The sequence below is a fragment of the Neovison vison genome, chromosome 1 (genome assembly GCF_020171115.1).
Source record: "Neovison vison isolate M4711 chromosome 1, ASM_NN_V1, whole genome shotgun sequence".
Taxonomy (NCBI): Eukaryota; Metazoa; Chordata; class Mammalia; order Carnivora; family Mustelidae; genus Neogale; species Neogale vison.
The window spans coordinates 303,041,131-303,052,549 of NC_058091.1; the positions used below are offsets into that span (position 1 = coordinate 303,041,131).

The 11,419-nt window shown below is 36.1% G+C and overlaps 1 long non-coding RNA gene across 1 annotated transcript; it reads right to left on the minus strand.

Moving 5' to 3' along the window:
* Positions 1–1,529: 1,529 nt before the first annotated feature.
* Positions 1,530–8,898, minus strand: LOC122895840. The gene is made up of 2 exons (XR_006382322.1): positions 8,531–8,898; positions 1,530–4,455 (listed from the first exon to the last, which is right to left on the minus strand). It is a non-coding gene; the product is annotated as an uncharacterized LOC122895840 (long non-coding RNA).
* Between the last annotated feature and the right edge of the window lie 2,521 nt (positions 8,899–11,419).

Sequence of the window (11,419 nt, forward strand, 5' to 3'; positions counted from 1 at the left end):
GCACTTAAGAGTATACCTGTCGCAGTTGAGACCGTAAGTGGTTGCTGAAAGCCTGTTGAATGAACTAGGACCTTAGAGGAAGATCTGGAGCATAAATAAATAAGTAAATAAATTGTATTTTAATCTAATCTAGATAAAGTTGCAAGACAATAGTGGAAACAACTCATTTAAATAAAGGTATTTCTGAAAATGCAAATAGACATTCTTCAGTTTCGTAAATAATCGTCTTATACAGAGAAACTTTCAAACATTAAATTGATGCTAGAAGTAGGAGAGAAAGAAGCAAATCCATTTTGCATGTAGCAAATTACAGTATGCATTTTCTTCTTTTGCCAATTCTAGGAAAATGATATCTTTGTTCTCTTCTTGCTTATTTATGATCATCTAGGGAAGTGTTTGTTAATCTTTAGCCACAGCAGGGATCAGTCACAATATGCTTAACAAATTATACCTTTGCCTTCACACCAAGTAAAATATTTGCACTGCATTATCAGACACTGAGAACTATACCTTTTAAAAACATCTTCTTCAGTTAAAAATAGAACTTCCCTATGACCCTGCAATTGCACTACTGGATATTTACCCCAAAGATACAGATGTAGTGAAAAGAAGGGCCATCCGTACCCCTATGTTTATAGCAGCAATGGCCACAGTCGCCAAACTGTGGAAAGAACCAAGATGCCCTTCAACGGACGAATGGATAAGGAAGATGTGGTCCATATACACTATGGAGTATTATGCCTCCATCAGAAAGGACGAATACCCAACTTTTGTAGCAACATGGATGGGACTGGAGGAGATTATGCTGAGTGAAATAAGTCAAGCAGAGAGAGTCAATTATCATATAGTTTCACTTATCTGTGGAGCATAACAAATAGCATGGAGGACATGGGGAGTTAGAGAGGAGAAGGGAGTTGGGGGAAATTGGATGGGAGGTGAACCATGAGAGACTATGGACTCTGAAAAACAATTTGAGGGGTTTGAAGTGGCGGGGGGGGGTGGGAGGTTGGGGTACCAGGTGGTGGGTATTATAGAGGGCACGGATTGCATGGAGCACTGGGTGTGGTGAAAAAATAATGAATACTGTTTTTCTGAAAATAAATAAATTGGAAAAAAATAATAAATACTGTTATGCTGAAAATAAATAAAAAATAAATTAAAAAAAAAAATCTTCTTCCTGGTGTCATCCCACCTTAAGATGTCCCTGTACCTAGTAAAGAACTGTTTCTTTGAAAATACCTACTCCAGCTTTGAAATCTCAGAATGCAGAATCAAAATCTGTAGAAAATCAAAAATTGGATTAAGTCTAATTATGTTAAGGTTTGTCCATGATCAAAATATGAGCCTAATTTGTCCCAGGGATCCTAGCGGTCCTCACTGGCAACAACAACAAATAAGATAGTAGCTAGATAAGCATGGGAAGTACAATTTTAATAAGTTTCTCTAGTATTTATAGAAAGATAATAAAAAATGTCAAAGGAATTTCTATGTATGATGAAGTCTCCCTCTTAATGAATATGTACAAAAGCTTTAGTGCTGTAATAAATGAGGCAAACATTTATTGTGAAAAAACCCCAAATAAAAGAACAAGACGTCCTCCAAGAGGCTCCATTTAAATGTTTTAATATTCCATTCGTTTTGTTTTTTTCCCCCAAGATTTCAGTGTTCAGAAAGGACATGTCCTGTTAGTACTGCTGAAGAATTTCAGAGACCCTAGAGAATGGTGGAAAAACATGGCTTGAGAAAGAACTAGAATCAAAAATGAGTGCCACCTTCGGCAAATTATGTAATCCACTCAATTGCAAGACAGGATCAATGACATCTGCCTCACTGAGTTGACAGAAAGAATGAAGCAAATGGGATAAAATGTAGCATTCCTGCTACAAGGTAGGTGCTAGAAGGAATTTATTCGTTTGAGGAGGCCCACTGTTCTTGTTTTGTTTCTTAATGCATGAAGATTTTGAATACAAAGAGGCAGCCCACTGAGTTAGAGAGGAAAGATAAATATGGTTGACAAAACAGAAGAATACAAATAGGCTGAGGTCTACATGTAACTTCTGGGTGAAAACCTGTGTTCGTTCCCTGGTATTACCATGGTTTAAGTACCCCACCCTCCCCCACCCCGTTCCACAGCCCTTTAGCATTCAGAAAATGATCACTGACTTTCCAGAATTTACGGGTTGATGAATCTGATTTTAAAAAAACCTTTGCTAAATTGTTCCTCTTTCATGTCTCGTCACCTCTGCACAGTGAGAAAATCCTCACAGAAATAATAGCCGGAATAATTTTGGGGAAATAGCCTTTCTTTCACTGCCTTTTGGACCAAATTCTAAGAGTTTGTTTTTACATCTATTACCTTAGATGAACTCCTCTTGAGATTGAAAATTTTTTCAATTTTTTGAAAATTAGTTATCATTAGCATCCCTCCTTTTAGTTGTTATTTATGTGCCTTTAGGTTTGGACGTAAGTTTTTCAAACATCTGGAAAATGTACTGCTGAAATAAACAATATAATAATAGTTTCTGTTAAATTCCACTAATCCTATCATCTTGACCAGAAATTTATAAAAGAACTTGAAGAAAGAAAGAAAGAAGGACAAGAAAAAAAATTTTTTTTTCTCTTGTTCCTGCTCAGAGGAGCACTAATGGGTTATGAACCCTTTCAGAGTCATAGAGCAGAGAGAAAAATGGTTGCCTTGGTAACAGGGCAGACCAATCAGCTGCATACACTCTCCCGAGAGCATCTAATTTATTCAGCAAATGCAGGCTAGAACAGGTGGCTAACCTAAATGATGCCAAAAAGCTTTAGCTCTCAAACATCCCCACCCTCCAAATTTTCTTATACACAAAGTTTCATTCTTGTCCCTCATACAGATTTAACGAGGTGCATTTCAGTGTGAAACATAACCTGTTAGTAATCAAAACAGCTCTCTGCATTTGTTACTTTTGAATTTTCTGACAAAAAGAAAGATACCTGATTTTTAAGAAATGATTGCACTGAGAGCTTAATTCTACCTGATCCTTTGAAAGTGGAGGCCACCCTAACTCTTACTATAAAATTCCATTATTTGTAGTTTTGATAAATCAAGTATTATTGTGCGTTCTAATAGCAAGAGGGTTTATCCCTAGATTTTACAATTCTTGCTTCAGATAATAAATAGTCACAGAAGTTCCAATTCCGTAAGCCATCTGAAAGCACAGAGGTTTTTGTAAATAACTGGATTCAAAATGGGAGAGAAAATAATACCCACCTAGTTAGAGCTCTGTTTACTATAAGGTTAAGCAATGCATTAGCTATCCCTAAAGACAGAAAAGAAAAATCTGGAAAACTAACACTAAGGTATAAATGTTTTAATACTCTATCAGGATTTTCTTATGATCCAGGCCCATTTTCCTTTTTGAACGCCATGTCCACATCCCAAATATGTGCTGATCTTTGATCAACAGGACGCCAATGAACCTGTCCTTCTTCTCGCTGCCCTTTGCATTTGCTGTATAGAATGTCCCTCCGACCCTGGGTTCCCTGCTCAACGCTTATCCTCTCTTCAAAGCTAAAAGCATTTTCTCTCCCCCAAAGCCTTTCCTCCTGCTCGCAGGAGGAATTCCAAGGATCCCTCCCTGTTCCCTCTGCAAGTGCTTCCATTGTTTCCTTGTCTACCTTCCTCACCAGATGGAGCCCCCCAAACCTTCAATGCAGGGACAGTGTGCTATTCAGCTCTCACCTCCCAAGAAGCACCTGACTCCTAGTGTGAAATCATAAATAGTTGGTAAAAGAACAAGCAAACAAACAAATGAGTGAAACTGTGCATTACTGACACAAAAACTTTTCAGACCTAGTATGTGACATTTTCAGAAATTAAAATGAAAGTTTCGCCAATTTAGACGAAGTATAATCACATGTGCTTGTACGAGTTACGACCCTGTGTGTCTCTAATGAGTTGAACGTTTTCTTCAAATGAAGTATCACACACGGCTCCTCTCTTTCAACGTGGATGTCGGGCCCTCATTTAGGCTGCTGATGTTGCTCATTGCCCCTTTTACAACATCTCTTCCCAAACCGCAGGCTTTCAAGAGCGCAGCTTAGAAATACTGGGCTCGACTTATTACACATTCGATTTTGCCTTCCTGCTTCCTAGTACGTAGTAATCACATAAGCAAGTGTTTGCTGCAAATGGCATTTAAAATAGGAGACAACATTAGTGAGGAAGTTCAGGTCTTATGCATTTCTCTATTGATCTGCTTTTGAAGTCTTCCAATTGTCTCCAAAGGTGACCCTTCCCTCCTGAGCATGTTTCCTTGGCAACAGGGGTGACTGCTTCCAGCATGTGAGAAAAGGCATCTCTGTTTGTTTGCTACTCGACTACCACCCAGAGATGCTAGATGGCTTCAAGGAAAGCGAGAAGCCCTCATTTTTATGTCCCAGGTCGTCTCTCCAGTTCATGGGCTGCATATTACTCTGGAAAACAAGAGATCATGATAATTACCTGGCAATAGTTTCATCATCTCATGAAAAAGAAAGACACAACCTCTATATTGATGCATTTTCATTCTCCTTCCCTAATTATCCCACAGAAAACTGAAGCGTTAATTGAACATTACCTTTTTCTCATGCACGCACGCGCACACACACACACACACACACACACACAAATACAAGCACATTTTTCCTGCTTACTTTTATTCATTCTTTCTTTCATTTTCTATATTTAAAGCTTTTTTCTTGCTATCAGTTCTCTGATTTCTGTTACCTATTCTCTATTTCCAATAGCAGCTTCTTTGCGCATCTCGGTTTCCAATATCTACCAATTATAAATCAGAGTTAAACGTCAACCAATCGTCACCAAAAAAAAGCCTGGTGAGAGCAACTGAAATTTGATGAGCTCTCATAACCCCATATTATTATAAGATGAAATGAATAAAATAGACCTTGAAATTAATGTCATTTATGATCAATTCACCTTGAATTCACATTGCTCCTATATTCTTTTAAATGGTATGGTAACATTTTATTTATGGTAACATTTTATGCCTCTCCAAAGCAATTTGAAAACATTTGTGTTGCAATCAATGAAACTTTTCAATGTCTATTTCATACAATTGCATAGTCATTTCATAAAAAGTCTAGAAAACCTAGTGCTCAGACATACCTTCATATTAGTGGAATTATTTTGTCTGGACTTTGTCTTAACAAAAAGGGGGGGAAATGAATGAGATTGTATAGAGTTGTGCTGGGAACACTTCTTCCTAAAAGATGCTTTCAAATATCTTTTATGCTAATTTCAGTAGGTAAATAACTAAATAAAGCAGGTTTACAGAGAGTGGATAATGACATATCACATGCTCATACTCAGAGACCAGATTTTTCAATATAAAGTGCACAGAATCCTAGGTATAAACAGTAAAAGTACAACTTTTTTCATGGCCAGAATATCCAAGGAATACAAATTTGAAAATATCATTCAACAGGTAGTGTTATAAATCCATAGATTCAAAATACATTTTATTTTAATGAAATTAATAATTTAAGCATCCTGGGCTCCTGGGTGGCTCAGTTGGTTGGGCCCCTACCTTCGACTGAGGTCTTGATCCCAGAGTCCCGCATCAGGCTCCCAACTCCGTGGGGAGTCTGCTTCTCCCTCAGACCTCTCCCCCTCATTCTCTCTCTCTCTCTCAAATAAATAAATAAAATCTTTAAAAATAATAATAATTTAGGCATCCAATGAAGTTTAGAAATAATGCAACCCGTATTTTACATGAATACCAGGAAAGAATGAAAAAAAAAAAGCCTTTGAAAATTGGTCTCAGACTTTGAGTGAATATCAGGAAGTCTTTTGATTCCTATTTGCTTACTACATAAAATGTTGCTATAAAATTCTTGAAGATGAGAATTGCATTTTGCCTTTATTGTTAAGTGTTCTATTTTATACCACAATGCTCAACTTTAACACTCTCTAATACATTATTTATGCATGCGGTATCAGTTAGGAATGCTTCTACTAAAAATAACAGAAAACACCAGTGAGAATGACTTAAGAGATATTGGTTTATTTTTCTGACATGGCAAGGAGTCTTGAGGGAGGCAGGCGGCACTGTTTTAGCCATGGTTGTTTTACCATGGCAGGACTAGCATACCTGAAATTCTCTCGGTATTTCCTCATGTCAGCCTCTTCCTGGTCACAAAATAACAGCATATGCTCTCAGCAGCCCATTCTGCCTTCAGGAAAGGGAAAAGGGACCATGCCAGATATGCTTTTCTTTCATATCAGGTAAATGAAATCCTTCACAGACCACTTTGCAAGACGTTGGTCATGTCTCAGTGCAGTCCAGTGTTATAACAGAGGTAACAATGGAAAAATGTATTTGGAATACCTGAGTGTGAGCTAAAAAAGATTAGATGCTTATTTTTAGATTGATAGATGATAGAGTAAACAGATAGATGATGATAGATAGATAGATAGACGTGAGGTAAAAATCAGGAAAGAACCAAAGATAGAAACCAAGAAAGATATCAACAAAGAAAGTAGGGGAAGTGTATTCCACTACAGTGTTAAAATAGAAAAAAAAACAAAAAAACAAAACGAGGTATCCAAAATGAGAAAGAGAGTGGATATAAATGTTTTCCAAATGCCTTCCTTGGTGGAATCCCAGAAGCATGCTCAGTGAACAGTGTCACTAGTAACTAAAGCAGGTCAACGAGAAGATATAGCAATTTCAGGGGACATTAAGAATCTGTATATTTTGCCAGTTCATGGGTCGAGAAAACACCAGGGAAACGATTGCTAAGAAACTTGGTCCCTTGGGAGCATCAGGAAGTTAAAATCATTACACTGTGTGAATAATGTAAAATGACTTTTACACAGTCTTCTTAGTGCAGAATTTAGAAGAACAGTATTACAACAAACAATTTGTTGGAGTTTTAAAGTTGCTTCTAAGTATTCTGAAGGTGCATCCTAACATTCATAGAAGTTCTTTCTTTTCCTTTGGGTCATCTTAGTTCAATATGAGAAGCAAGTAGGTTCTTATATTGAATTGTTATAGTATCAAGTCACTAAGTTCAATTTCTGGGTCACTCTTGCCTCTTTACTTTTCTGAGAACAAGTATGAAAGTTTATGCTACCTCTTAAACCTTGGTCCCTGGTAGAAAGTAAGCTCCATGGTAAAGGCTCTGTTTTGCTTGCTGCTCTCTCCCAGTGCCTGGCACAATGTTGTGATTCAATACATAGTTGTTGCCTTGGTAGGTAAAAATTAATCCTTCGTATATCATTTACCCACCAGGCAAGTGTTATTCTACTTTGCGATGAAGTTCAATAGATTTTGCAAAATTCTCTTCCAAGATGAGTTGTATAGCAATGTAGTTAAATAACATCCTTCTTCAGAAAATAACTCTTTGATCAAAAGGATTAGGCTATAAATGACTTGAGAGTGAGAACCACATGCTTATCTTTTTGTTGCCAAGCCCAGTGCCTGGCACATAATAAACGTTTATAAAATGAACTGCTGACCAGATTTTATAGCGAGTGATCACTAAAGTGGTAACAATCAATATTTTGGATCAAACCTTAAAATAAAACTGAATTAACATGTTTTCAGTGAGCACTCAACCTCTGAAATTCATTCTTAAGAATATTATTCAGGCTCAAAGGTAGTTTGAGCCTGAATAATACTGGTTGATCTCTGGTTGATCTTTCCAACCAGAAGGCTAATGAAAATCGGAGAGGAAATTCATAAGACCTAGGTCACTTAAGCTTACATTCACAGCTGCATGCACATGTCCACATACCACATAGCTTGTTTTCTCCTATCATTCTGGGCTTGAAAAAATTAGTTGTTCTTAAAGAGAAAAAAGGGGTATAGCTAAGAACCCTTGTGAGCTTGTCTGTAAGAACATAAAACAAAGTAACTGTATGGAGAACAGGATTCTATAAAATCATGTTTGTTTATCTCTATGTATGCAATTGTAAACAATTTGCAACAAGTATAAATAAAGATAATACATTTCTTTATGGCTGGAAGATGAAGAATATTGCTTTGTAGAAATTAACTTTTTATTATTGTTCTTGTTAGTAAACAAACCAACCTTAAAGCGGACTCGCATTAACACCCACCATGGTAAACACCATCCTACACATAACAGAAGATGTAGGTGTTCTCAACAAATCAGACGTTGCGTTTACTGAAGCACTTAAAACAGGCTCTACTCTTTCCATTCTGATAGTTTTACTGTCTCAGGCAAGCAGAGCTAAGTGAGTATGATCACACATTAATATCCTGTAGGTGTGCATGTACACATTTTTTTTAAAACACTATAATTTCTCCAACTCTTATTGATTTCAGCAAAGCCCTGAGAAGTTCAGAATCTTTCTCCCATTACTGCAAGCACAAAGATATTTTTAGTTTAAGCATTTTATTCCGTGAAATGAAAAGGAATACCACCACCAACAACAAAAAAGATCCAAAGCAAAATAAAAAAATTAAAAAATAAAAATAAATCTGTCGGAAAACAGAAAACTGAAGCGTTAATTGAACATTACCTTTTTCTCATAGTGAGGAAGATGCATCCTGGTCATTTCTATCTTTTCTCACTGTGCTGATTTAAAACCCCCAACTGAGAAGGCAGCTGTGCAGAGCAAGAATCTGGTGAGCTACACAGCAGGAGCCCCGTATCCTAGTGCTACTCCCAGAAATTCATGCTTGCTTCCAGTTGCTGCGTTGTCATTAGTAATGCCAGAAATGTGAAATGCTGTCCTCTTTCCCACAGCAGAGCTGCAAAGATCACAGTGATCTTGTCTTTAAAGACTTCAGAAGCCTGGATCACCCTGTTTTTATTGTTATTTATTTTCAATGCAGCCTCCAAAGGGAAGGCATTGGCTTCTTTTCAAGGTATTCAAAATTCTGGAGACTTTCATTCATCATCATGTTAATGGAATAGATGGCAAAGCAGACGTAAAAGTTGAAGCATATGGAGAGGGAATGGGAAGGTTGCTGGCTGCCCCCTCCCAAGCCAAAAAAAAAAAAAAAAAAGACTTCACTGTCAAATAGCATTTTTTTCCCTAGATTGCAACAAAATCCTTATGCACAAAAAATGCTACATTGCACGCCTCTGGCAAAGGTAGCTTTACAAAATTAACTTCAAGCTAAAATAAAGAGACATTTCTTAAAGCCCTGGAAAATGGAATTAATTTATTTCTGTTTCCAGAGAGTGGCATTAAAAATATTTTATGAAGCACTCTGGAAACGACTTGAAAAATAATTACAGGGAGAGGACTGGGCGGCATAATGGCTGCAGTTGCAACGGCAAAGACATGATTGATGTTACAGCATTGTCACAAGTGAATAAAGCGCATCATAGGCAGAGCTAGGAATTCTGGTGGGGTTTATCCTTCAAAATCAGAGGGTATAAATTGTTTGATTCTGAAGGTATAGATGTTAAATATATATTTTACAGAACATGTTCTGAAGACATAAATGTTAAATATAAATATAAGAATATATATGCTTCAAGTATAAAATTACATTTATATGTATAAAATATGCATCTATTTTGGTACAATCAAGACCATTAGGTCTCAATATTTGAAATAATATGTACTATAAGTGCATCAAGATTTAAAATAATTATTAAAATATTTAAAATAAAACCTGAACCTCAATTTAAAATATATACCCCATTGGTAGATTTGCTTTTTACCTGAAGTTACAATTGGATATCAAAGTCAGTACAAAATAACCAATTAAGGGAAATAGGGCCTAAGTCATTTTAGGAGTGTCTCCTATTTATATTCAGTTAATTTTGTAAGTCCTTTTTGGGAAAGACAAAGAGCTGAAATACTAACATTTAAACATTCTTATTTACTTACGGATTATGTCCTTTAGTAAATATTTATGAAAATACACTTGGCGTCTACCATTTTGCCATGCTGACTTATACCCAGATGCATAAAACAAAAATTTGAGTACATACAACCCTGAAGCATGCCCTCTTTACAGGAAGTGTCTTTTGTTTTTCAAATAGTGTTCGAGTGAAAAATACTTAGGAAAACAGAAAAGTGATACATTCTTTATTGCTGCAAGCCAAATGACCACAAATTTAGCAGCTTAAAACAAAACACAGTTGTCTTATTTTGGGAATTGAAATGCACTAATTTTAGAAAGAAACATGCAACTCAGAAATGTTGCCTTAACAACTCATTGCATGTTTATATCCCTTTTATTTTTATTCATTCATTCTTCTATCTGTTTATAGTATCTATTGTTGTGATTTCCACCAATAGTTGAAATTTTTGCCCTGAAGAAACTGTTTAAGTATTTTGCCTACTAATACATTTCTAATACCATCAAAAATTTAGTTTTACTCTCAACACATATATGAAAGTCTGCCCAAAGACGCTCTTCCATATGCAAAAATGAACATGATGCATGATCAGCAATTAAGTAAATAATATTTTAGGGATACATGTTTCACCATTTTTTAAAATAATTTTGGGTAGATTGAAGAGTTCAACTGATCAAATTTGGAAGAATGAAAAGATGTATGAAAATAAAAACCCAAAGTCAAAAGTTCAAAGGAAGAATATTGGCCAATTGAACTGCATATAATTTTTGATATGCTAAAAATTATTTTTACAGTAGACTATAAAAATTTTTGGCTGTTACTTGAAGAGATAATATAGATTCAGTAAGAAATATAAGGACTCAATGGGCTAATTGAAAAAAAAAAAAAAGAACAGATAATTTGAAAAAGTAAATGCAACCCATAAAGACACAGGTAAAATAAATCCAATCTCACAAATAATTATAGAAACTCAAGAAGTTAAAAAATTATATTCCATTTTTGCTTATTAAAGAATTCATGTTTAAAGTGTGCAGCTCATGGGGCACCTGGATGGCTCAGTGGGTTAAGTGTCTGCCTTCCGATCAGGTTGTCTCAGGGTCCTGGGATTGAGCCCCAGGTCAGGTTCCCCACTCGGTGAGGAGTCTGCTTCTCCCTCTTCTTCTGCCCCTCCCACCCCTGCTTCTGTTCCCTGTGTCTTAAATAAAATCTTAAAAAAAAAAAAAAAAAAGATAAAGTGTGCAACTCACAATAATGAGGGAAGGACAGTATCATAGATTATTGTTGATCATTCAAGCTGGTATATGGCAATTTAACAGGAAAATAGTGGTAATAGAGATCAAAAGAAAAATGACTACAAATTGATGCTAATAGACATCTCTGGGAGATGTCTATTTTAAGGAAAAAAAGAAAAATTGCTATATATATAATGGTATCAGCATATCACCTTATAGAATTGAAAGAGTGGAAAAACCTAAGTTCTAACATTAAGCAAATGTTTTCAGAAAGTGAAAAGCAGCCCTGGCAGCAGGTGGTTAGAACCAGGCCATTACAGGGGCTCCTGGGTGGCTCAGTTGAATAAGCGACCAAC